Genomic DNA, 27855 nt, shown 5'->3' on the forward strand with positions numbered 1-27855 from the left:
CTTTAATAATCATAGCTATATTAATTGCCTGTTACAGGAGCCTAATTCAAACTACCTTAAGAAAAACAGTATATTCGTTCATGTAACTCTGATCAAAAACAATAATTAACACATATCATTCAATATATGCTAGGTATAGTTCTAAGTGCTTTATATGCTTTAGCTCATTTTATCTTTACAAATATCCCTATGACCTAGGTGTTATTAGTATTATCATCATCATCCCCCTTTTAGTTTTGAAGCATTCAAGCCATAGAGACATTAGGTAATGTGAATGGGACACAAGAGACAAAAAGCAGCAGAGCTGGGATTTGTTCACATGCAGCTTGGCTGCAGAGATCATGTACTGACTCCCCAATCTAGAGTGACTCAAATGCTCCTGGTGTCTGAGGTAGCTCCCGGAAATGGAAATGCTGTGGGAACTGCAACCACAGACTTGACAGCAAGACTCTCTTGGTTCATCCCTGTCAACTCTGCCCCTCTTTGCTTCTCTCGGTATGTTGACCATATTCTCTCCTGCTTGCACTGGCCTTTCAATCTAGCAAGGACCCCATCCTCTAACAGGTGCAGTTACTGACCCCAAGGGGTAAAAGGTTGTCTGGTCCTGGGTCCCCCGCCCACTTCTATGACTTGGAATAAGTTGCTTGAGGCAGGAGTACTGGAAAGCCTGCTGGAGAGACAAAAACAATCAGCTCCATGTTCCCCTGCAGTTCCTACCTGCCAAAGGTATGAGGTTTTACTCTGTTTTTACTCAGTGAAGGTTGCCATTCCTAAGAGAGCATAAAAATAGGACTGTAAGTCTTACATGGATTTCAAAATCCATAATAGGGTGTTTTAAGAATTAGTTATTCTAGGAATGTGGTTTAAGATCTATTAGCTCTTTAAGGCCCATGAAAACTCCTGAAATTTAAAAAAAATAAATTAGCTTAAAAAAAACCCAAAAAAACAAAATGTGTACATATCTAATTAAATGCTTACGAAAGTAACATATTGGAAAGACAACTGTGACCCAGCTCCACTCATATACAGATAAATTTTAATAGGTTTGGTATAAAAAGGACGAAGTTCCCCAGAAGCATGAGAATGTTGAGCCTCTGGAGGACTTAAGAAGGCCCTGTTCCACTAATATAACTCTTGGAGGACCAGAGTACCCAGAGGGATCAGTCAAAAATTGAACATTGTCACCATCCAGTGAATTTCATTTGCCATCCTTGGTCCATGTCACCTCAAAACAAATGGAACTATTTAAGCTTTGGTTATCTTTTCTAAGTTTTTGCCAAAACTCTCACAAGTGAGAATTCTACTCTCATCCAGTGTCTGCTCACAGAGTATAAAAATGACGATTATGATTTCTAGAGCTGTTAAATATATTTAGGGTTTTTAAATAAAAGCTCTTGATCTAAATACAAAGTATCCTGATTATTGTGGTTAAACTTAGAATGATAGACTGTACTGTTTAAGTAAAACCTAATATTGAAAATGATGAATTGTTCTTTAGTTGTTAGATGTAAGTTATGTTATAAAAGCGCTCTGTCCTTGCGCCACTAACCAAGCAAACCATCAAGGAGAATCTCCTTTTTCTTTTATTGTGATGCTTTATTGTATTACTCTGATTGTTGCAGAGTTCTTACATGTAGCCTGGATAGTTCCTGTTTAACATAGATTTCTACTTCTCAGTGGAGTTATGAATACAACCAGATATGCAGCAGTGATGTGTGAAGTGACATGGTATATGTGGCCCATCTTCATAGAACAGAATTTGGCCCAAAGATTTGGGGAGATTTTTATAAATACACAAACTCATAAATATTTATGGAGATAGATCGATTGACAGGTAAAGGCTGATTTTCTAAACAGAGTAAAACCGTGATTCTCATACATATAAAAGGAATATGTGCCACATATTTTGTGCAACTCATTAATTAAAGGGGGAATCAGTAAGATGTTACTGATCAAAGAAGAATTCAAAATACCATCTAATGATGGATTAAAAAGTGCTTAAATTAATTTACACATAGATGTAAAAGTTGTCAATGTTCAAGAGACAATAATCAGATTCCACTGAATACAATTTGGATCTCTATGGAAAAATACTATCTTCATTGCTATCACTTATCTAAAACAGAGTTGTGAAATAGCTCAAAAACAATGAAATGCACAGCATCCCCATAGAATCTGATAACACTGAAGGGTTTGTTGGACCAAGTTTTCATTGGTCCATTGCAAATCTTTCATAATTTTTATTGAAAAAATCTACAATAAGTAGATATATAATAAAGAAATGGATATACTTTAAAGTAAAATGTCAAATGCCAATATCATATTAATTTTAACTATAAAATAGGTGACATCTAAAGCATTTCTGACTTTTAGCCATGAATATTGTCTCATTTTTCACAATTCCTTTAAAATAGGGGTTCTTAAACCAGGGTTCATGGGCACCATTTGTATTTTCAGTAGGAAGAAAACAGTTGCTTTCATCAAAATCTAAAACAGTATTTGATACACAGTGGTTTGAAGCCAATCCTTTAGGGAGCACTTTGGAAGACAATTCTGTAACATGAACTCATTCATTCAAGCACTTCCTAAAATGTAGAATACACAGTAGTTACACTTCCTTGGTATAAAGTGTATTCATATGCTTAAAAACAGAATATTGGGGGCGGGGCCTCCAAGATGGCAGAGGAGTAAGACGAGGAGATCACCTTCCTCCCCACAAATACATCAAAAATACATCTACATGTGGAACAACTCCTACAGAACACCTACTGAATGCTGGCAGAAGACCTCAGACTTCCCAAAAGGCAAGAAACTCCCCACATACCTGGTTAGGGCAAAAGAAAAAAGAAAAACCAGAGACAAAAGAAAAAAGAAAAACCAGAGACAAAAGAATAGGGATGGGACCTGCACCTCGGGGAGGGAGCTGTGAAGGACGGAACATTTCCACACACTAGGAAACCCCTTCACTGGTGGAGACAGGGGTTGGAGGGGAGGAAGCTCAGGAGCCATGGAGGAGAGCGCAGCAACAGGGGTGCAGAGGGCAAAGCAGAGGGATTCCTGCACAGAGGATTGGTGCTGACCAGCACTCACCAGCCTGCGAGGCTTGTCTGCTCACCTGCCGAGGGTGGGTGGGGGCTGGGAGCTGAGGCCAAGGCTTCAGTGTTCAGATCCCAGGGAGAGGACTGGGGTTGGCTGCGTGAACACAGCCTGAAGGGGGCTAGTGTGCCACAGCTAGCCGGGAGGGAGTCCAGGAAAAAGACTGGACCTGCCAGAGAGGCAAGAGACCTTTGTTTTGGGGTGTGCAAGGCAAGGAGATTCTTTCCCAGTGTGCCCGCAAAAGGCAGAGCACTGCCTAAGCAAGCTCCAGAGATGAGCGCAAGCCGCGGCTATCAGCTCGGACCCCAGAGATGGGCATGAACTTCTAACATTGTGGCCGCTGCCACCAAGAATCCTAGAGAAAGAAGAACAAACAAAACCCAAAGTTAGCAGAAGGAAAGAAATCATAAAGATCAGAGCAGAAATAAATTAAATAGAAACAAAGAAAACAATAGTAAAGATCAATAAAACCAAAAGCTGGTTCTTTCAGAAGATAAACAAAGTTGATAAACCATTAGCCAGACTCATCAAGAAAAAGAGGGAGAGGACTCAAATCAATAAAATTAGAATTGAAAAAGGAGAAGTTATAACAGACACCATAGAAATACAAAGCATCCTGAGAGACTACTAGAAGCAACTGTATGCCAGTAAAATGGGCAACCTGGAAGAAATGGACAAATTCTTAGAAAGGTAGAACCTTCCAAGACTGATCCAGGAAGAAATAGAAAATATGAACAGACCAATCAGAAGTAATGAAATTGAAACTGTGATTAAAAATCTTCCAACAAACAAAAGTCCAGGACCAGATGGCTTCACAGGTGAATTCTATCAAACATTTAGAGAAGAGCTAACATCCATCCTTCTCAAACTCTTCCAAAAAATTGAGAAGGAAGGAACACTCCCAAACTCATTCTATGAGGCCACCATCACCCTGATACCAAAACCAGACAAAGATACTAGAAAAAAAGAAAATTACAGACCAATATCACTGATGAATATAGATGCAAAAATCCTCAACAAAATACTAGCAAACAGAATCCAACAACACATTAAAAGGATCGTACACCATGATCAAGTGGGATTTATCCCAGAGATGCAAGGATTCTTCAATATATGCAAATCAATCAATGTGATACACCATATTAACAAATTGAAGAAGAAACACCATATGATCATCTCAGTAGATGCAGAGAAAGCTTTCGACAAAATTCAACACCCATTTATGATAAAAAAACTCTCTAGAAAGTGGGCATAGAGGGAACCTACCTCAACATAATAAAGGCCATATATGACAACCCCACAGCAAACATCATTCTCAATGGTGAAAAACTGAAAGCACTTCCTCTAAGATCAGGAACGAGACAAGGATGTCCACTCTCACCACTATTATTTAACATAGTTTTTGAAGTCCTAGCCATGGAAATCAGAGAAGAGAAAGAAATAAAAGGAATACAAATTGGAAAAGAAGAAGTAAAACTGTCACTGTTTGCAGGTGACATGATACTATACATAGAGAATCCTAAATATGACACCAGAAAACTACTAGAGCTAATCAATGAATTTGGTAAGGTTGCAGGATACAAAATTAATGCACAGAAATCTCTTGCATTCCTATACACTAATGATGAAAAATCTGAAAGTGAAATTAAGGAAACACTCCCGTTTAACATTGCAACAAAAAGAATAAAATACCTAGGAATAAACCTACCTAGGGAGACAAAAGACTTGTATGCAGAAAACTATAAGACACATGAAAGACATTAAAGATGATACCAACAGATGGAGAGATATACCATGTTCTTGGATTGGAAGAATCAATATTGTGAAAATGACTCTACTACCCAAAGCAATCTACAGATTCAGTGCAATCCCTATCAAATTACCAATGGCATTTTTTACAGAACTAGAACGAAAACTCTTAAAATTTGTATGGAGACACAAAAGACCCCGAATAGCCAAAGCAGTCTTGAGGGAAAAAAACGGAGCTGGAGGAATCAGACTCCCTGACTTCAGACTCTACTACAAAGCTACAGTAATCAAGACAATATGGTACTGGCACAAAAACAGAAATATAGATCAATGGAACAAGATAGAAAGCCCAGAGATAAACCCACACACCTATGGTCAGCTAATCTATGACAAAAGAGGCAAGGATATACAATGGAGAAAAGACCATCTCTTCAATAACCGGTGCTGGAACAACTGGACAGCTACATGTAAAAGAATGTAATTAGAACACTCCTTAACACCATACACAAAAATAAACTCAAAATGGATTAGAGACCTAAATGTAAGACTGGACACTATAAAACTCTTAGAGGAAAACATAGGAAGAACACTCTTTGACATAAATCAGAGTAAGATCGTTTTTGATCCACCTCCTAGAGTAATGGAAATAAAAATAAAAATAAACAAATGGAACCTAATGAAACTTAAAAGCTTTTGCACAGCAAAGGAAACCATAAACAAGACGAAAAGACAACCCTCAGAATGGGAGAAAATATTTGTAAATTAATCATTGGACAAAAAATTAATCTCCAAAATATCTAAACATCGCATGCAGCTCAATATTAAAAAAACAAACAACCCAATCCAAAAATGGGCAGAAGACCTAAATAGACATTACTCCAAAGAAGACATACAGATGGCCAAGAAGCACATGAAAAGCTGCTCAACATCACTAATTATTAGAGAAATGCAAATCAAAACTACAATGAGGTACCACCTCACACCAGTTAGAATGGGCGTCATCAGAAAATCTACAAACAACAAATGCTGGAGAGAGTGTGGAGAAAAGGGAACCCTCTTGCAATGTTGGTGGGAATGTAACTTGATACAGCCACTATGGAGAACAGTATGGAGGTTCCTTAAAAAACTAAAAATAAAATTACCAGATGATCCAGCAATCCCACTACTGGGCATATACCCAGAGAAAACCATAATTCAAAAAAACACATGTACCCCAATGTTCATTGCAGCACTATTTACAATAGCCAGGTCATGGAAGCAACCTAAATGCCCATCGACAGATGAATGATAAAGAAGATGTGGTACATATATACAATGGAATATTACTCAGCCATAAAAAGGAACGAAATTGGGTCATTTGTTGAGACGTGGATGCATCTAGAGACTGTCATACAGAGTGAAGTAAGTCAGAAAGAGAAAAAGAAATATCGTATGTTAATGCATATATGTGGAACCTAGAAAAATGGTACAGATGATCATGTTTGCAGGGCAGAAGTTGAGACAAAGATGTAGAGAACAAACGTATGGACACCAGGGGGAAAAGCGGCAGGGAGGTGGGGGTGATGATGTGATGAATTGGGCGATTGGGATTGACATGTATACAGTGATGTGAATAAAATTGATGACTAATAAGAACCTGCTGTATAAAAAAATTAAATTAAAAAAGTTAAAAAATAAATAAATAAGTAAAAATAAAAATACAAATTACCAACTAAAAAAAAAAAAGAGACACTATGGTACTGGCACAAAAACAGAAATATAGATCAATGGAACAGGATAGAAAGCCCAGAGATAAACCCATGCACATATGGTCACCTTATCTTTGATAAAGGAGGCCAGAATATACAATGGAGAAAAGACAGCCTCTTCAATAAGCGGTGCCGGGAAAACTGGACAGCTACATGTAAAAGAATGAAATTAAAACACTCCCTAGCACCATACACAAAAAATAAACTCAAAATGGATTAAAGACCTAAACATAAGGCCAGACACTATAAAACTCTTAGAGGAAACATAGGCCGAACACCCTTTGACATAAATCACAGCAAGATCCTTTTTCACCCACCTCCTAGAGAAATGGAAATAAAAACAAAAATAAACAAATGGGACCTAATGAAACTTAAAAGCTTTTGTACAGCAAAGGAAACCATAAATGAGATGAAAAGACAACCTTCAGAATGGGAGAAAATATTTGCAAGCGAAGGAACTGACAAAGGATTAATCTCCAAAATTTACAAGCAGCTTATGCAGCTCAATACCAAAAAATCAAACAGTCCAATTAAGAAATGGGCAGAAGACCTAAATAGACATTTCTCCAAAGAAAATATACAGATTGGCAACAAACACATGGAAGTATGCACAACATCACTAAGCATTAGAGAAATGCAAATCAAAACTACAATGAAGTATCACCTCACACCAGTCAGAATGGCCATCATCAAAAAATCTACAAACAATTAGTGCTGGAGAGGGTGTAGAGAAAAGGGAACCCTCTTGCACTGTTGGTGGGAATGTAACTTGATACAGCCACTATGGAGAACAGTATGGAGGTTCCTTAACAAACTAAAAATAGAACTACCATATGACCCAGCAATCCCACTACTGGGCATATACCCTGAGAAAACCATAATTCAAAAAGAGTCATGTACCACAATGTTCACTGCAGCTCTATTTACAATAGCCAGGACATGGAAGCAACCTAAGTGTCCATCGACAGATGAATGGATAAAGAAGATGTGGCACACATATACAATGTAGTATTACTCCGCCATAAAAAGAAATGAAATTGAGTTATTTGTAGTGAGGTGTATGGACCTAGCGTCTGGCATACAGAGTGAAGTAAGTCAGAAAGAGAAAAACAAATACAGTATGCTAACAAATATATATGGAATCTAAAAAAAAATGGTTGTGATGAACCTAGGGGCAGGACAGAAATAAAGATGCAGACGTAGAGAATGGACTTGAGGACACGGGGAGGGGGACAGGTAAGCTGGGACAAAGTGAGAGAGTGGCATGGACTTATGTATACTACCAAATGTAAAATAGATAGGTAGTGGGAAGCAGCCGCATAGCAAAGGGAGATCAGCTTGGTGCTTTGTGACCACCCAGAGGGGTGTGATAGGGAGGGTGGGAGGGAGGGAGATGCCAGAGGGAGAGGATATGGGAATATATGTATACATATGGCTGATTCACTTTGTTATACAGCAGAAACTAACACACCATTGTAAAGCAATTATACTCCAATAAAGATGTTTAAAAAAAAATCTTGTTTTCAAAAAGAAAGAAAAGGAAAATTTCTTTTAATATTTCCTCATATTATTTAATTTTGACCTTTGTGTTCACTTTGGTTATCTTTCTGTTATTTTTAGTTGCTTCACATTTGCCCCCTCATAGCACCCACTTGTTTGAGTGTGGTGTTCAAAAGTCTGTTGTGAGGTGGCAGAACATTTACAATATTCATCTGTCTCAGCTTAAAAAATATGAGAGGAAAGGTGACAAGAATTTGACAGAGGATGATGCGTCAAGCCCAGTTTAGTTACCCCAGGAATGTTATTTTTTAAATTTTTTCCATAATTCTTATGTGCTAAGAATTATTATCCTCATTTTATAGACAATGATATTGAGGCTCAGAGGGGTTACACATTTGCCTGTATCTGTACTTGTTCGCAGGTTCATATAACTCTAATGAGCTGTACACTTTTACTAGTCTCTTTATTTCAAACTTTCCATTCTCTAATCTGCAAAGAGAAAGTTGTAAAAAAAAATCTTTTAAATATAAAAATAGATAGGGGCCACATGTCAAAGACTGATTTCATTAATTAATTAGGAAACCAAAAATAAATAAATAAATAAGAGAGCTGGTTACAAGAGTATTTAAAAAGCACAGTTTTGTGTGGTCAATAAGGAAAGAAATACCAATCTAAGATTGTTAAATTAGATACAAAACTAGTTATTTTCCTACTAGGGAATAAAATGATAGCTTTTGAAGTTATCTTTCCTACCAGTCCTCCAACCCAAAAATCATACCTCATAAGTTTTTTCCTTTTCCTCTGCAGATTAAGCTCTAACTGTATAGGCATATAAAATACCTGGGGTTTTGTTAGTAAAACAGAACTACAACCTACAAGATAGGTGAGAGTTAAACAGGTTTATTAACAAGTAATCTAGCATGATATTAAAAAATCAAAGACATCATTTATCTTAATTTCTCATTTTGAAATATTATTTTACAGAATATAGTGATTTGAGAGTGTGGACTCTGAAGCAGACTGCTTTGGTTCAAATGCTGTGTCCTTCCACTAGCTCTGTGTCATTAAGCAACTTACTTAAATTCTCTGTGCCTTTATTTCCTAATCTTTAAAATGAGGAAAATAATAATGGAGTTTACATTATAGAGTATTATGGGAATTAAGGGAGGCTTGCGCATGGCAAATACCTTAACCAGTCATGGTTGATAATTCAAGGTTGAGTTTATTTTGGTCTTTTTCATTGTAGCCATGAGGCGAAGTTGCAGCAATCATAACTTTGGGGGTGGGTAGTTACTTTGTTTTGTTTATCATCTTCACTTGTTTCTAGACATTCTTTCATTACCTTGTTTTTATTTCTCTATGTCAACACCACCTTGCACTTAACGCTATTAAATTTTATGAACCGAGTTTCCAGTTGGTTAAATTTGTATGTAGTTATGTTCATGTCAGATAGTCTATCAGCAAGTGTGATTAATGTGATATCTACAAATGCTATAAGCATATTCATGATTCCAGGACCAGGTCATCAATCAAGGATTATTTAAGATAGGTTTCGGAACCAATGCATTAACATAATGTAAAGTTCCTTGAATTTCATATTAAAAAAATGTGTCATACATTGTGTTTATAACTGAGACATTTCTGTAGTTTCTTTATTGACCTTAAAACTATAAAATCACTTCATCTGAAGTGTGTACTTTAAAAATCTGGATGACTCAGCCTCAAACCCATGCTTTTTTTTCTTTTTCATTTTACTCGCCTTTTCCAACTTGCTGTCTTTTAAGGAGTAGAAACTAAACAGCAGACTTCACATTTGGATATAAAAGGATATGTCATCAGTACCAATGATAGTTATTAACATACAAATAGTTTTACAAATGTGATGGCTTGCACTCCCTTAAAATTCCAAGATATTACTCCACACTGAATAATTTAAATTAGAAATGCAAACCAAATGCTAAAGGTAGCATTTGGCAATGTTCTTGATTAGAATATCTGCATGTAGTATTTGTTTATGCAGCAAACTGAAGTGCCCTCCCTGGTTGTTTTGCTATTTGAAGAATCTTCATAGAATCTCAAGTACTTGTTGTCACTGAGGCAAAAACTAATTTGCTTCCCATTATAATATCTGCCTTTCCAGTCGTGTATTTAATTGTGGTGAGGTCTTGGGAGTAGTTTCTGACTTTTATACAAGGAAAAATGAGAGTGGAGTTGTTACTTTTGACAGCTTACAGATTAAAAAAATGGAAAATAAGTTGAAGGTGGAATTAAACTCAAACTATAAAAGCCTTAATTAGTGGAAGCATAATTACAGGGAGCTATTGTAGAATAAAATCTAAATTGTATTAAAATATTTTTTCAACTGACTTGAAGATGGAAAAAGCATGCTTTTACACTATAAGCAATTTCTCTAAATTACTGCCCATCATTGAATTTCATAGATTAAAACTGAGTGCTAAAATAAAAGCTTGTTGCTACCATTCTTTTTGTTTAGTTCAGTTTGGAATGATTTCCTAAGGCATTTTTAGAGCAGTAATATTATTTCTTCCTGTTGTGTGTGGTAAAGCTGTCCAATCATTTTCAAGGCCAGGGATAACAATGATTATTAAAAAGTATAGATACTACAAAACTCCCTCCTTAAGAAGCCATTCAATCATTTGATCAATAACTGAGCAATTATTATATACTTTCACAGAATAGGCACTCAACACCACTCTTGATATAATCAAGGATGCTTAGAAGATCTAAAAATAATGCTTATATATATTTTTTTTTAATCTCTCTTTCTTTGTTCCCAGTCTGCAAATAGTCATGAATAAGCAGGGATATGACCATAAAAGAATGAGTAGTGAATGAAAGAAAGCTAAATTGTGAGTTATTATTACTGTACAATTTTAAACACAAATATCCATATATTTAATTATTCTTAATATAATAATTAATTAAGCTTGATTCTTAAAAAATTTTATCATGTTAGCTTCCAGAGTTCCTTGTCTGCAGTTGAACCTCCTAGATTTTTAGATTTCTTAAGACAGTGAAAAAATATGTATTTATATCTATTTACACTCACACACATGCATACATGTATATGTATATATATTATATATTATTTTGCCAGGTAGTAATTAAAAGAAAAACCTACAACTCTCTGTTCTCTCCATTATTTTACAAAATAAATGTATTTTTTAAATTTGGGAAGGACATCATTGCAAATGAAGGGAGAGTCCTTGTGTTACTGAACTCAAGTCCAGCTGCTTGCCGCTCAGAAATCAATACCCGAGAGGCAGTTGTTGGTAGAAAGGAAAGTTGCTTTTAATCAGAATGCCAGCAATCTGGGGAGATGGTGAACTCAGTGTCTGCAAAAAACTAAATCCAAAGAAGATTCTGCTCGGCCATGAAAGTTTTTAAAAGGCAAAAGGGAAGTATTCTCATTTAATCATTGAGAAAGGGGGTCAGAGTCATTGCCATCCACTACTGCGTGGAGGCTTGTCCACTCCTTGTGATCTTTCTTTATTTTTTTTTAATTTATTTATTTATTTATTTACTTATGGCTCTGTTGGGTCTTCGCTTCTGTGCGATGGCTTTCTCTAGTTGTGGCAAGCAGGGGCCACTCTTCATCGCGCTGCGCAGGCCTCTCACTATCGCCGCCTCTCTTGTTGCGGAGCACAGGCTCCAGACGCGCAGGCTCAGTAATTGTGGCTCGCGGGCCCAGTTGCTCCGCGGCATGTGGGATCCTCCCAGACCAGGGCTCGAACCCGTGTCTCCTGCATTGGCAGGCACACTCTCAACCACTGTGCCACCAGGGAAGCCCTGATCTTTCTTTAGATGCTATCTTATTCACACAGTTTGTTCCCAAGATTACTGAATGGGAAGCTATGGAAGAGATCTGGTCATCTGTTAATTACTTATTCTTCATTTCTACCTCTTTGATCTACAGAAAGAAGCAACAGGTTAGGCAAAGTATTGTGTGATCAAAAGATTTGATAGGTGTGCTAGGACTAGAGATGAGTAGAGCATGGCGACACCTGATTTAAAGTAAGTTACAATATAGCTTTGCTAAATTGACAAAAAAGGGGGTTTCCTGCTGAGGGCAGTTTCCTGCAAAGAGCTGCTTACACTTGTAAGGGGGAAAAAGTGAGTTGGCAATCTGAATAAGTCATGCACTGAATATATTATACTCCTTGACTTTTTTTTTTTTTTTTTTTGGTCATTTGTCATGGATTGGTCAAAATTCCATTACTGACTAAGGTTTGGGAATGACTGGACCAGAGGTTAAAATATTATGTATGGGCCTTTCACAGTGTAGCCTCAACTTACCTTTTACTCTTATCTTCTGAAAATTTTACCCGTGAATTCTAAGTTTCAGCTGTGCTGAACCACATTATTACACCCCAAAATAGTACTTGCTTTGGAATGCACGAACTTGAGATGTGATCCCGCAGTGAGCTACTTCACTTCTCTGAGCCTCAGTGTTCTCAAATAAGAGGCAGGACATGATCATAAGATCATACTTTGTTCTCAGCCTCCACTAGTTAGCAGTGTGATTTTGGGAAAATCATTTAGCCTCAGTATACTTGATTTAATCATCTATACCATGAGAACAATAGCATTACCTCCCCACTGAACTATGTAGATTAAATGCATTAACACAGGAAGCTTCAAATGTGTAAGCACACTTATCAGTTTTCTATTGCTGTGTAACAAACCACCCCCAAATTTAATAGTTTAAAACAACGATTTAACACTTTTCAAGATGCTGAGGTTGGCTGGGCAGTTTTTCTATACTGCATGTGTCATCTGATCTGGGTTCACTCATGCAGTTGCACTCAGCTGGTGGATGAACTGAGCTGGAAGGTCCCAGAAGCCCTCTCTCATGTCTCGGGTGTTGGTACTGACAGTCAGATGGCTTGCCTGACTCTTCTCCGTATGACCTCTCTTCCATATTGCCTATCCCTCATGTGATGTCTTATCCTCCATTGCTTTTTCACATGATCTCTCTCTCTCTATCAAGATATCTGGGACTTCTAAACAGCATGGCAGCTGGGTTCCAAGAGAGTAAAAGCAGAAAGATCCAAACATTATAAGGACTAAGCCTGACCTGGCACAGCTTTACTTCTACTGCATTTGATCAGTCAATGCAAGTCACTGAGGAAAAGGGAAATAGACTTGGCCTCTTGATAAGAGGAATGTCATGCTCACACAAGGATGGGAGAAAATGTGGGCAGCCATATATGCAGACAAAATAGCATGCAATAAAGTTGAGTTATGATTATTTTATTAAATGGAGTTAATGCTCTCAAATTGTTATGAAGATAAAATGAAAAATGAAAAATTTTAAAGATACAAGGCACCACCTCTGTTGTCATTGACATCATTACTAACAATTGTCACTTGTACAAGATTCTCACCCCGACTGTATTTTTGGAAGTTCTGGCAGCTGAGATTCTGCTGTAGCTGAATTATTCCAGCACATGATTTCCAGGCCTTGGGCACTGCAGCAACAAGAGACCACTTCTACTCCTTTCCTGCCTGGCCCCTCAGAACATTCCAAGCCTCAGGTTGTCCTGAATCTCTTTCTGCCAGTTGGTAGAGAGAGAGGTGTAGGTGGGGTACTTGTTTCTAGAAAAGTGGTTTTATGAAATAATGTCTCCCATAGAAACAAAAATGTTAATTATGTTCTCTAGAACTTGAAACATGTTTTCTGGCATTTATGGGCTGCTTTCAGAAGTTAAACTTTCTAGGTTTTTTTTTTTTATGGCCTTGGAAAAATGAAGTTTTAAAACTAAGCTGTTTCCGAAATGGTACCTACAAGAGTCAAGGAAGTGGGCTTTCACACCTAATTTTATGGAGAACTAATTTGAAAAAATAGTTAAGTATCATTTGCAGTTTACAATTCACTGTTATACAAAAAGACTAAACCACTAAACCATTTACAAGGTCTCCATTTCCTGCCAGTCCCTTATCTTTTTACACTCTTACCTTCCATACCAAACCTCTTTTACACTGTTAATGTTCACTCAATTTAAAATGAAGAAAATTCAAATTATAACACAATTTAGGTAATAACTGAACTGCTGAGGTTTTCATATGCCAATATTTAACTTTATAAAGTAATAGGTTTAAGAAACACCCTGCAGAGACGTGAGAAAATACATTCTTCTGGGATTTTTGTAATTAGGACAAACATGTCTAGAATTATACAAATTTCACACCTCTCCACATCCAGGGAGTAGGTTTTCATCACCATGAACACCAATTCTCTTTGGTGACGAATACTAAAATTCCCATATGAATCCTAAAATAATAAATTGTTATTAGTCTTCCAAAGGTTTAGAAAGTTGAAAGTTGCTATAGTAACTTTGATCATTTAACCATATTTTAAAATATAAAAGAACAATTTATACTGAACTTTACCCTGTGTTTTTTATTTGGACTATCAAGGCTCATTTCAAGTAAAACTTGAATTTTAGACCATAGCCATATTTCAACAAATATTATAAGGGACAATAATTTTGTACCCTTAACTACCTCCACAGCCAGTGTAGGTTGTAGTAAAACAAATGATTAAGAAAGTCTCCAATTTTATCATGGCACCTAGTTATATTATATAGATATGAATAATGTTAAATTAAATTTAAAAATTGTTTAAGTATTTTCATAAGCACTATTATTATTACAGATGTTGATAGAGTTATGTCAAGTAACACATACATAATTTTAAAGGAACTAATTTTTTTGTTCCTTAAAACATACTACTGCTTTGGGACCAGCCAGGGTACCCCTAGCCCATATTGTAATGTTCCTGTCCTGTCATGCAGATGTAACACACGTTGCATGCTCTTAATGACAAACACACAGTGTACATCGTATTGTCACTTGAAGAGCCTAGGCTAATACTATTGCCTCTTCAAAGGAAATTATTCAATACCATCTCAGCATGAATCTAGAAGGTTCTTTGGAGACAGTCATATTGAGGATACCTTGAATGTTATCAGGCATATAAACGTATTTGCATTTTTGGATTTGATCAAATTATAGTAACAGCAACAGGTTACAATTGTCACTCAGGTTTCTTTAGTCTGACCTTGCCTTTGGAAAGGAAGTAGAATGTTCCATCAGTTCAGAAACCAGTATAGGTTCTAAGGGTGAGGACTTGGTATCACTGCTTCAGGTGCACCACCTCCTCAGACCCTTTACTTCACACACAGCATCGTTCTACTATAGGACATTCTCATGACATTCTTATTGTTTCTCTAACATCCACCTTCCTTCCTTCTTCTGTCCTAATTCTTGTGCACTGATCAGAAGTCAGTCAGTCAGCCTCTCCCTCTCTCTTTTATCCTGCCTTCATTTTTTTAAAGATAAAACATGATTTCAATTATGCTGCTATGAATAAAAGTACTATGAGTTATATCCCTGTATTCAGATATAATGAAATCATAGCAATTTTCCCCACATAATTTTTACATTTTAATTTTTAATTGTAAAAAGAATAAAATATTGAGAAGATGAGAAAAGTGATCTATAAACTCATCATCCAAGGCAACTAGTATGTTTTTGAGTGACCCTGTTAATCTTTTGTGAGTGTGTACGGACAGATCTCACTTTGCATGGTAGTGTGGGACCATAAACATGGCCATTCAAGCTAAATCATACATAGCAATCTTAATGATCAATGGGAAAATTTACAAATGTTCCACGATCTATAACATTTTTATCAAAATATTCTAAAATCTCCTACTATTAATTATAAATGCATGCAGAAATTAATGAAACATATATGTGTTCAGTAAACTATAATTTAAATCATTAGAAATATTGAGAATTAAAGTGTTTATTTCTTTGTAAAACTTACCAAAACACATAAATGGTCTTGGTGGTATTATTCAAAAGAGCCAAAAATTGGAAACAACCTAAATGTCCAGTAACTGGTGAATGGATAGACAAATGTGGTATATCCACACAATGGAACATTATTTAGGAATAAAAAAGAATGAATTACAGATACATGCTGTAATATATGGATAAACCTCAAAACCATTATGCTAAGTGAAGAAGGCAAACACAAGAGATCACATATTGTATGGTTTTATTTATACAAAATGTCCAGCAAAGAAAAATCTATAGAGACAGAAAGAAGATTATTGGTTGCCTAGGGTGGAGGTTGAGGGGAACAGGATTAACAGTAAATGAACATGAAGGACTTTATTGGGATGAGGGGGAATGTTCTTAAAATTCTAAATTGTAGTTCCACAAATTGGGAAATGTACTAAAAAAAATCATTGAATTGTATACTTGGAATGAGCAAATTATATGATATGTAAAATATGCCTCAATAAAGTGGTATATGTAAAAGTGATATTAAGCACAGTTTGAATAGCGATTGCTTTCTTCTTATCCATATAACTCATATATGGAGTAATCATCTTTTCTATCCCTTGGTAAATTGTCATTCTCCATTCTAAGTCTGAATCAGCTTCCAGGATTTTATCCATTGCACTATCAATATTCTGAAATATTTCTGATCGTTCACTTAATATGAAGGGGTTTTTTGGGGGGGAGGGGGAGGGCGGTGGTTGCTAGCATCATATTCTCTAGGCCATCTTGATCCTTTTTATCACAACCACTTTCCTCATTTATGTCACTAACTTTCTTTTTATTAAGTTCCTTTTGCTGTGTATCTGGGGTGTCTCAAATGGCCACAGTGTCAACATTCTCACACTCAGCTCTTTTTTCTATAACTTCATTATATTTGACTGGAATTTTACTTCCAGCATTATCTCTCTTTGCTTCCGTGCTGCATTTTCATCTTTATTGACCAACTTCACCTTTCCATACTGATTTTTGAAAAATGCACATGGATTTATCACTGGAAGACAACACAACCATATAGTTTGCTACCTGTGTTGAATGAACAACAGACGTGCATTGACCAATCACCAACAGACTTTTGAAGAAGTGATATGGTTGGTTATTGATCACAATGAGCGTCTGGTTTTTTGTGTGTAGTGATTTGTAAACTGAACAGATAGCAGTGGAGTTTTTACTTAATGCAGTAATTCACTGCTAATATTCTGTAGTAACTGAAATTTGACCTGTGGTTTTGGGGAACCGGTGTCATTTAACTAAATTATGGTAACTGAAACATATTTATATTGAGACTGTGTGTGTGTGTGTGTGTGTGTGTGTGTACATGTGCATGTGTGATCAGTTTCATATAATTTGTTGTCAGTTGTAGAATGCATTCAGACCCAAGTAACCAAAGTCTGAGAAAGAGTGATTTAAACATATTAGTCTTTTTTTTTTTTTCACATAAAAATGAAGTCCAGGATAGATAGTGATCATGTATCCAGGCTCCTTTTCTTTCCAGTCCACCATTCTTCCCAGGTAACGTTTTATTCTCAGACACTGTCTCATGCCTTCAAGATGGCTGCTCTGTGTGTAGCATGAATTAGGTAGGAAGAAAGGGAAAGGTCAAGGGCCAAGTATATACAAGCAGATTCTGTCCCATTTTAAATGAGCTTCCCTGGAAGATCCTCCCACTGACTTCCACTTATATCTCAACAGCCAGAAATGTGTCACATGACCAGCTCTGGCTGCACAGCAGTCTAGCAAATGTTTATTTATTTTCAATCTAGGTATATTCTTACTCTTTAGAAACTGGAATTCTGTTAAGAAGAGGAAGGTAGAATGGATATTGAATAGGTAACTAACAATACATAAGTATTTTACAATTTCACTTTGTTATATCATTAAGGATTTTACACAATTTAGCTGTTTTTAAAAGCAATGTGCTGGAATATTATATAATATTCCATTAATCATTAATAACATCTATTTTTATTTTGTTGAGTACCTCCCTTATTTATGGTTGATTTTTCCCTTTATTTGGAGATTTTCCTTAATTACAGCTCAAAGGATATTAATATTTTATGATCTTCTTAAAATTGTCAATTTTGAAAAATCATTATTTATTAAATTATATCAATACAAGGGAGAAAGTGTAGGAAAATGTCCCTCCCAAAATTCATATCTACCTTTTCTTACTCCTTTGATTAAAATAGTTTTCTTCAAATATCAATAATCATTTAAGATAAAAAAAAATCATTTTAATCCTTTTTTATTTTGTTGTCTATTTGCTAGAACTTGGAAAGATTCCTTTTATACTATTTTCCTAGGCAAATATACATTAATTTACATTTATGATACAATAAATGGACTAGCCCAGGGCTTAACACTAATAATTATCTTTGTTTTCATGGATTTTATGGATGCCACATAAAATGAACCTTTTTTCATACAAATTTTACTATACACAGTTTCCAAGGATGGGGGGTAGGTAGAAATTTTTTATACACTATGGCCCCTAAATGTAAGCCAAGTGTTGCATTTTATGGTCACTTTATGGATATGAAATTGTGGTCTGTTCCTGCATGGAGGAAACACTGAGCATGTAGACCCTATCAAGAGACAGCTCTGTTTAAAACAAACCATGTAGACAAACACTTATGAGTGATTTAGGATGTCTTCCAAGATAATTTTTTGTTTAGTTCATTTTCGCATTCATCATTGACTTTATAGCCTAACCCCATGTAAGATACAACTGCCCTGAAAAGTATTTTGCATTACATATAGCTAATTTGTTTTTAAAACTGTGTTAGGAACTTTCTGTGTTAGCTTAGATCCTTCTCTCAATGTGAGTGATGGCTACTTGCTGAGTGTTGATGATAGTTGAATATCATTGCAAAATAATGAAGAGGGAAATATCTTAAGAATCCAATATGATTGGCGATCTTGGAATCTAAGAGTCATTTATATTTGCCCTTAAAATACGAGACCCTTTGCAAATTGTAGTTTCTTAGATTAAAATAATGACAAATTTCAGTTTGCTGCCTGGGCATCCCCTAAGAATGCACTGACAGACAAGACCCACTGACTGTGGTTCAGGTAGCTGGATACATAACAGACAGCTGTGAGGGGTAGCCATCAAAAATGCTGACTAATTGTATAAATTAGATAAATATGCAGCAATAATTAAGCTGACTCAATCGCAAAAGGAAACGAGTTATTAGATTTAATAGAGAGAAACTAGGGCAGGTTTTATTTTTCTTTGCTAAATGATTTTTAACTGTTTATGAAGGGCTTTTGAGGGTTCTCCCCAGGTGAACAGAATCAGACTGGTTATTTTCAAGCAAATATCCTCATTTATACATATTTGTTAACAGCTGGGGTCTGAAGCCATATTGTCTGCATTCCAGTGTCAGCTCTGGTACTGTAGTATGTGACCTTCGTGAATTATTAAACCATCTATGCCTTAATTTCTCTGTGTACAAAAAATGAAATGATTAATAATAGTAGCTGCCTCATAGGGTTATGAGGATTGAATGATAGTACATAGAAAATACTTAGAATAGTGCCATGGAGTTGGATGTGCTCAACAAATGTTAGAATTATTATTACTATTATCATTATTATTATTAATTTTTATTTTATTGGATAAAAAAGCATCAAGAGTAAGCCATCCATCTTTCTACAGTGAAATTGCTTCTTCTATGTCTTTCTCTTTTGATGCATATCTTCTTGTCCTGGTTATCTTAAAGTTAAAGTTTCTGCAACATAAATGTGTTCCCAGCCTTTCATTCACACCACATGCTCATGGAATTTCCAGGGCAAGGGGGATTTTAGAGAACCTATCTTCCAATCCCCTCTTTGTCACAGAGGGTCAGGAGGACCCCAGCACAGGCCCCTCTCCTTTTATAATGACTGCTCCACACCCCTTAACGCTTTGACAGGAGCATCTCCATTTCTTCCAACTTCTCAAAGTAGAAACATTCCTGAAAGAAAGTGGAGAGTCTCTGTGGTGCTTGTCAGCTCTCTGGACTCAGGAGAAACTATTTTTAATGTATTTTGTTCCTGGTTGTACCGCTGTTTCTTCTCTGGCTGTCATCTTTAATATATATCAAAATCAATTTAAAAGCAAGAGAGTGTAAGTGTCCCTGGTATAAAAAATAAACCTAAGCCATTTTCTCTGATCAAACCATGAAAAGTTGCCCCTGGAGAGGGCCAGATAAAACAGGGGCTACAGAGACCTTCCATGGACCAATGTAATAACTCATTTTTGTGCATTTGCAGTGCTAGGCTTTGCTATGCAGTTCCGCCGGTACAAGCCAAGAGCAACAGTGTGATTAGATTTTTAATCCCATTAACTCTAATTGCTTCTCAGAAGCTGTGTACTTATAGTATGTGTCTGGTTTTAGAAATGCAGGGGAAAGGGAAAGTGATGAACCTTCAGTCAGGATGGAAAACCAAAAAGCAAGGAAAACTGCAGAGGCAACCAGTTATAGAGAAATGATGGTGGGGTTTTTTAAAGACTCTATTTATGATGATTAGATATGCTTTTGGATATAAAAATCCTCCTGACTGCTCTGAAATTTCAGTGTAGGAGGGCTCATTTCCCTGTGCTTATTCCTTGGGATTGGATTTTGACACTCTTATTGTGCTTTTGATAGTTGGCGCACAAATTATTGCACGGAAGAGAATGAGGCTCCGAGGTTGAACATCTCCTATTTCAGAGGATACAATCCCAGCGACTGTCTTTGTGATTCCAAACAAGGTCTATTAAACACAAAGCTGACCTAGTGGAACTGATAAACACAACTGCTTTAAGGAAATGGAGATGAATTGTAGCTGAGGTTTAGGAAAGTAGGAAAGCGTAACTGAGTAAATTAGAAATAATTTTAAATCACAATTATAATAGCGCTTCATTTATTTTTACCCTGCCAATTTCATGTTGCATGGTCTGTTATTTGAGAATGTTTCAGTGTAGCTAGTCTTACTGTTTAAAAAATGAGGTTATTAACAAGAAAATCCATTTTATTCTGCAGAACGTCTATTCATTGTGAGAACACTGAGCTAAAAGTGGGGTCCTTTTTTAACTAAGGAAATCACAACCTTGCAGGAGTCAGCAGTTGGTGGAAAGGGGATATATTAGTTGAATGATGAGAGAAAAGAAATGAAAAATGAGTGGAAAAGAAAATGCCAACAACAAAATCCTTCCTATCTAGAGCCCACAGAGCAAGTAGCAGAACAGGGGAAAAAGAAGGGAGGGAATGAAGAAAAGGTCAAATATGTGAATGTGTCACTTTAGCTCGAACAGTTGTACTTGTGAAAAGGTCATGTGAATGTTTCAAAAATAGGATCCTGGGTCTCCCACCAAGATCAGATTGGACCCACTTTTGCAAACCCCTGATCTGATAATCATATTACTGGATGTTTTGACAAATGCAAAGAATCTTGGAAAGGAATGAGCTCCCTTCATTTTGAGTCTGTGAGTCTCTTGAGAGGACCAATTTATGAGTGTTGAAGATTCGCTTCAAACATCTCAGACTTATGACTCTCAGATTAAAAGCAGCATGTTTTATTGGGGTAAGCTTAGTATGGAATCCTAGCTTCCTTTGAGACTAAGGTAGTTTATGCACACCTATAAGTCAGAGGATTGGGATCAATATCACTTATCTCAATGGAAGATGACATAAGCATAATTAATATTTGCAAAATACTTGATAGTGAAAGTCAAGTCAGTAGCTTTTATAAGAACTCTATTAGAGAGACTAGAATTGGCTTTATCCCAAGCCTCCTACTTTGAAGCACTTACTGGCATACCATAACCATCCTCGACCTTTAACTTCTTCAAGCATGGATTAAGCTCATTGGGAGGACACTGACTTGTGCCCTTTGAGACACATTATTGCTATTAGAAAGCTCAGTTTAAGTACCATCATTGCATTAGATGGCTGTACTTGCTTAATTAGCATGACATGAATTTGAAGAGTGTTTTAATGTGAAGTGTCACTGCACCGCCCTCCTCTCTGGGGCTCTGTGTGGTATTCCTTGGATTTGCTGGCAAACTTGCAGTTAGGAGAATATTTTGCATAGAGCAGAGTTAACCCTCACTTCTGGGTGAGAGGATCAGAGACATTAACAATGATGATTGAGTCATTTTGAATTAATTGTCATTTAGAGCTTGTTTCTTCCCTTGGACCTGCCCAGCATCAACACGAGGTATGCCAGAGAGCATTTAAACATGTTTCATCTAAATTCATCAGAACAGCATCAAATGAAAGCCTCAGAATGTTTCTTGGAGACCTCAGAATTGATGTCCAGTAAATTTTAGGGCCATGGGGTTGCTTTAAATTGTCTTAATCACTTTGAGTTTGCATTATCAGTTACTTAAAAAAAAGAAAAGTAAAACAAATAGGAATAACCTCAAATCTGACAGCTCAATTATCCTTTAAACAGCTAATATTTCTGTTTACTTATTTTGTATTCTATTTAGAAAACAAGGAAATGAAATAAAATGTGCTACACGCAAAAAGGGAATATAACAATAACCTTGATCAAATATGTTTCTCTTTTTTTTTTATTTTGTCAGGAATAGATATGAGAATTTTACTCTCCAAGTTTAAGAAGTAAGGGCCTGGAAAAGGGGCATTGTATCTACCTACAAATGACTATGTTTATAGATACACCGGATGGTCATCTTCATTTCCCATCTTCCTAAAAATATCTTCTCTATTTTTCTCCATGGAGCAGAACTCTAATCCAACATACCTGAAACTTCTACCATTAACTGTGCTATTTTTGGATTAGTTAGCAAATGTAAATGTGCCATGGCTAACGGAACACATTAAAATACATATAATCATCTTTTTCAAAAAAATTTGTTGAACACTTGTCTAGTAGGGAAGATAAGGATGGATCAGGCATAAGTCCACGAGTCAAGGAATCTTTAGTTTAGTAGAAGGATTGTAAAATGCCCCTGAATGGTGCCTGGAGGCTGAAAATGGACAATGGAGGGCCACGGAAGTTAAGGAGGAAGAGATATTTTTTTCAGTTTCTCAGTGAGATGCTATCAGCATCTTGAGCAGAATAATATTGTGTTAAGAATCCCCGGCTTCCTGTCACCTACCAGTCTTATAACAACTTTAAAAATAAAAATATCCGCTCATTTCCAAAAGCCATCTGAATTGGCCTTTGTTGAAAATAAAATATTTCTAGAGGATTCAAAGGAGATTTCTTAGAGAGATAGATCTTAAACTGAAGATGTTCTAGGCATGGAAAAGTGGGATGAAAAATCCATGTAGGTCTAAGCAAAACCACAGAAACTGTATGTATGAAATAGTGAGTGGTCCATACAAAAGTTTAGGGGGGAGTAACATTGTATTGCTATAGGATTCATTCAGGGCAAATTTACCTCATTAGGACTGGTTTGTTAATGCTAAATCTAAATTGTCTGGGGAGACAGAAACACTGCTGTATACATCTATAACATGAAATTCTTAAAGCAATTGATTACAATCACATGTTCAAAATGTATTTCGGACATGCCCCAAAATCTAAAAAAAAAAGTCTACCAAAAAGCAATTCAAAGAATTTTCTTGGCCGAGATAAAGAAAAAAAGGTGATACAATAGAGGAATGTATTGTTAAAGTTTATTAATTTGTCATAGGGATGATCCAAGGTCAGTAATTTAATGGAGGTGACTCTGACTTCCTAAATGGGGTTCTTAATCTCATTAAATTACATTAAAAATTCATTTTATCAGAAATATTTGTCACTTTCTAGAAAAAGTTATAAATTAGAACAACCCCAGAATTCCTGTTTCAGAACCAGTTTGTGCCAATTTTCTTTCTCACATCTTAATATCCTAATACTACAATGCCAACCACTCAAAACTAAAAACGTAAAAAGAAATCAATAAAATTTCTTAAGTAATTCATAAGCAACATAGCTCCAAACTAGCACTGAATATCTATTTGGTTATTTACATTTCATTTGGCAGTCTTTTTTCCTTCATCCTCTCATTTATTCATTCATTCATTCATTCAGTCAAGCTGCTGGGAATGCACAGATGACAATTCTATCATTCCTGTAGAGTTATATGTTCAGGGAAGAGTAGACTAAAACAAGTAAATAACTAAGATAATTTTAGATAGACAACAAGCATTTCATGTTAATGAGGGCAATAAAAAAAGTGTTAATGAAGAATAAAGATACGGGGGAGGAGAAAATGTTTACAGTGGATGGTCAGAGATGGCATGTCTAAGGAAGAGATATTGGAGCAGATACCTCGAAGATATATGAGTCATCAGTGCAAAGATCTTGGTTAAGAGAATTCCAGGTAGAGGATAAGTTATGGCAAAGGCCCTAAGGCAGATGTAGGATGGATTTAGGAACTTAATGGAACAAAGGCCAGGTTGGTTGAAACAGAGCACCAGAAGAGTACACATGGAACCAGAAAGAAGTCAATCCTATGTCATGTAGGATTTTGTACTTTACTTTATCTTTAAATCAATGGAAAGTCCTTGAGAACTTTTAAGCAAGGGGAATTTGTGATGATTCTGGCTCCTCTGAGGAAAATGGAAGCAACAGTGATGAGGGGCAGTTACAGCTGTCCAGGTGAAGAGATGGTCTGCATAGGGAGGAGTGGCTGAGTCAGGATCTGTTTTTAAAGTAGATGTGACAGGACTTGCAGATGAAGCGAAGGTGGGAACTGAAGGAGAGGAATAAAAATGACTGACATGTTTATGTTCTGAGGGCTTCAGTAGGTTGGGGTAAAGTTAGACAATGTATTAGACATATTAGACGTTGTACTTTGATTCTACAGATATGCTGACTCTAAACATATGGATAAAAATTAATTGGTACTTGAATTTTTACTACAGCAGCTATTTTAGATCAATATCATTTAAAATTTTATTGTTAACGTTTTCAACTATTTAATTGCATTACTGATCACATTGTCATTCTGTTAATGTATAGGTGAATTGTACTTCTCATAAAGTAATGTTGAAGAATGTTATAAACAGTAAAAGTTAAAGAGTTGAAATTCTGTTTGACATAATGTTAAGGCCACCTAAGCTACACTTCTTTTGGAAAGAAATGTCAGTGCTATAAACTCAAATATGGATATCTGATATTGATACTATCACCCTAAAACATTTTAAATTTGATCACGAGTAGGTTTTAAATGACTTTTAATAAAGGGTAAAACTTACTTACATACTAAAATGCATTAACAAGTCAGTTAAGAATAAGTTTGGTCCTGATCTCCTTTTACCATTTTTTCTCTTAAGTGGCTGCCTCCCTGTGGCCCTAGAATTATCAGCTTTCTTTTCATATGTCCACCTTCATAAGCCAATTGGACTGAATGAATCTTTTGTCACCTCTAGCTTAGCCATGTTTGTATATATATTTAGTCTTCATACATATTTCAGGGGTGTTGGACGATATTTTGAATTAAGTTTGTCTCAGGCAGACATCATGACTGCACTCAGTATGCCTCTCCTTTCTAGTAGCCCTCTATGATCTGCAGCTTGTCCACCCAAATCATTCAGAGTAGATTTAATTATGCCACAGCAAAAACAATGCTTGCAATCAGAAAGCTTGTCTTTTGTTCATGCTCATGCTGTATATCCACCCTTGGTCACCTGGGAGGTTCTGCTCATTGTAGTTATTAAAAGACATGGTTTGTCAGAGCAGTAACTAGCCTGAACATTGCCAGTTGACCACCATAAGGAGAGTGAGGAGAATTCTATATGTCAATAAGTACTGCCCAAAAGTGATGCATGTCACTTCTACTAACAGTACAGTAAACAGAACTACTTATGTGGCCTAACCCAATCAAAAGAGGCAATTGTAACATGTGTTTAGAAGGCAAAGTCTGTTATGTTTGGTGAATGACTACCACACCTCCTGACTGTCTCTCTAGGAGAAAGAGAGAAAACAGTGACATTGGTGACACAGGTCAGGAGATACATTTGTCATTTACCAGTATTACTGATATTATATCTATCTATCTGTCTATCTATCTATCTACCTGCCTACCTACCTATCTATCTATCTAGAGGGAAAAACACGATACCTTATGTTATATATTAACTTATTATTTCACGATGATTATACCAGTGTATGCCCAACTCTTGTTTGGCATTGACTGTCCTCTACATGTGCTCTAGTGGTTTATTCACTTTTATAATTTCACATGGGCAGAAATGATTGGGCTAGGATTTCTAGAAAATATCAACAGCAAAAATAAAAGGTAGTACAGGGCTTCGTAGATAACTCAATTATGATAGATTTATATAAAGTGCTACTATGTCCCCAGAAATTGCATCATTTTGAATTCTACACAAAACTACTTAGCATCACAGATTAATGCATTGGAAGTCTCTGCTTTATTAATATTTGGCATTTACACATTTGAGTGTGTTTTTTCAAGTACATTTAAAAACTGGCATAAATAACCTCAGGAATATGGAACTCAAGGAAGGGAGATGAAATACATTGTTCAAGAGAAAGCTCTTTCTCCTTGCTGGTGAGATTGTTCAGTCAGTTCTTTACTTAGAAGTCAGATAGTATAGTGTATGCAGCATAGCAGAGGTTCAGGGTTGTATCCTTGACCCTAGATCCACTCAAAAATATGATACATTAATTCAGTCATCTCAAGGTGTACCTTTTGGCCAGACACTCAGCAGACAGCAAAAGTCATGGTGTTCCTCAGGGGCCTCTACCCAATGTGTATACCCTTTTTACTTTCCTATTCTTCCTCTACCTTACTTTTTGATACTTTTAATCTTTTCTTTTCCCTCCATCGTATGGTTCTCCCCCAGTTTTAGCCAACCTCTTGAGTGGGTTATTGGATTTTATTTGCTCCATCTCTTTCTGCTTCTGTAAAGAGACAGATGTGGAACTTTGGATCATGAAGGTGGGTGACGGAAGAGAGTAAAGGTTCTCTAAATGTTCTGATGTCAGGGTAAATTATAGATAATCAGACCTTTTGTAAAAAAAAAAGTCAATCTATAGCTTGCACAGTTTCAAGCTGGAATATATTCTAGCACCTTGGTATTCAAAGTGTGGTGTTTGGACCAGCAGCATCAACAACACTTAGAACCCTGTAAGAACCTTAGGCCCATATCAGGTCTACTAAATCTGATTCTGCTGTTTGACAAAGTCTTTGGGAGATTTGTATGCACCCCCGAAGTTTGAGAAGCATTCCTTCTAATCAATACATTTCACTGCCTTTTGTTTCTCTCCTTTCCTATTTTGAGTTGCAGTACGAAATGTCACTTTCCATTGCCTTACCCTTGGTTGTTGTCAGAATCCTGATAACTAGGACAGTGGGAAGAAAAAACTCATTTCGTCACCCTAGTTAAGAAAACATTAACAATGAATAAAAAGTAATGTTTGCATAAACCTCATAGCAAGATTTTAGAAAAGACAGACCCACTGTTAAGAGTTAAATTTTCCCCAGGTTTAAGGAAAACAGATTACTTTCACATATTTGAAGTCTCCTTTGGTAGGAAAACTAAAGTTTCTTGAATTATGTGAAATTAGTTCAAAGCAATTTTGATGAGTCACTTATTCCATATAAGGCCCTCAAAACACAAATTACATATTGCTAAATCATATCGATGCAGCTATTGATCCTGATTTTCAGCACAAAGTAGTCTAGGCCTTCTGAAGGAGTACCAGAGAGAAGCTTTTATCACTTTCTCTAGCACATTGGGCACTACATGATCAGAAAGCTGATGTGAAGAGTTACATGGTAAAGGGAGACCCCTCTATCCTATGCAGGGATGACAGGGGTCTTATGCTCACACATAATGTATAAGCCTGCAGTTTTCCACTAACAACCACATTGCATACTCTTAACAGGGCTGTGACTATAATCAGTGGAACATTTCATTTCCAAAAAGGATAG

Source organism: Balaenoptera acutorostrata, chromosome 8 (genome assembly GCF_949987535.1).
Source record: "Balaenoptera acutorostrata chromosome 8, mBalAcu1.1, whole genome shotgun sequence".
In the NCBI taxonomy this organism is placed as follows: Eukaryota; Metazoa; Chordata; class Mammalia; order Artiodactyla; family Balaenopteridae; genus Balaenoptera; species Balaenoptera acutorostrata.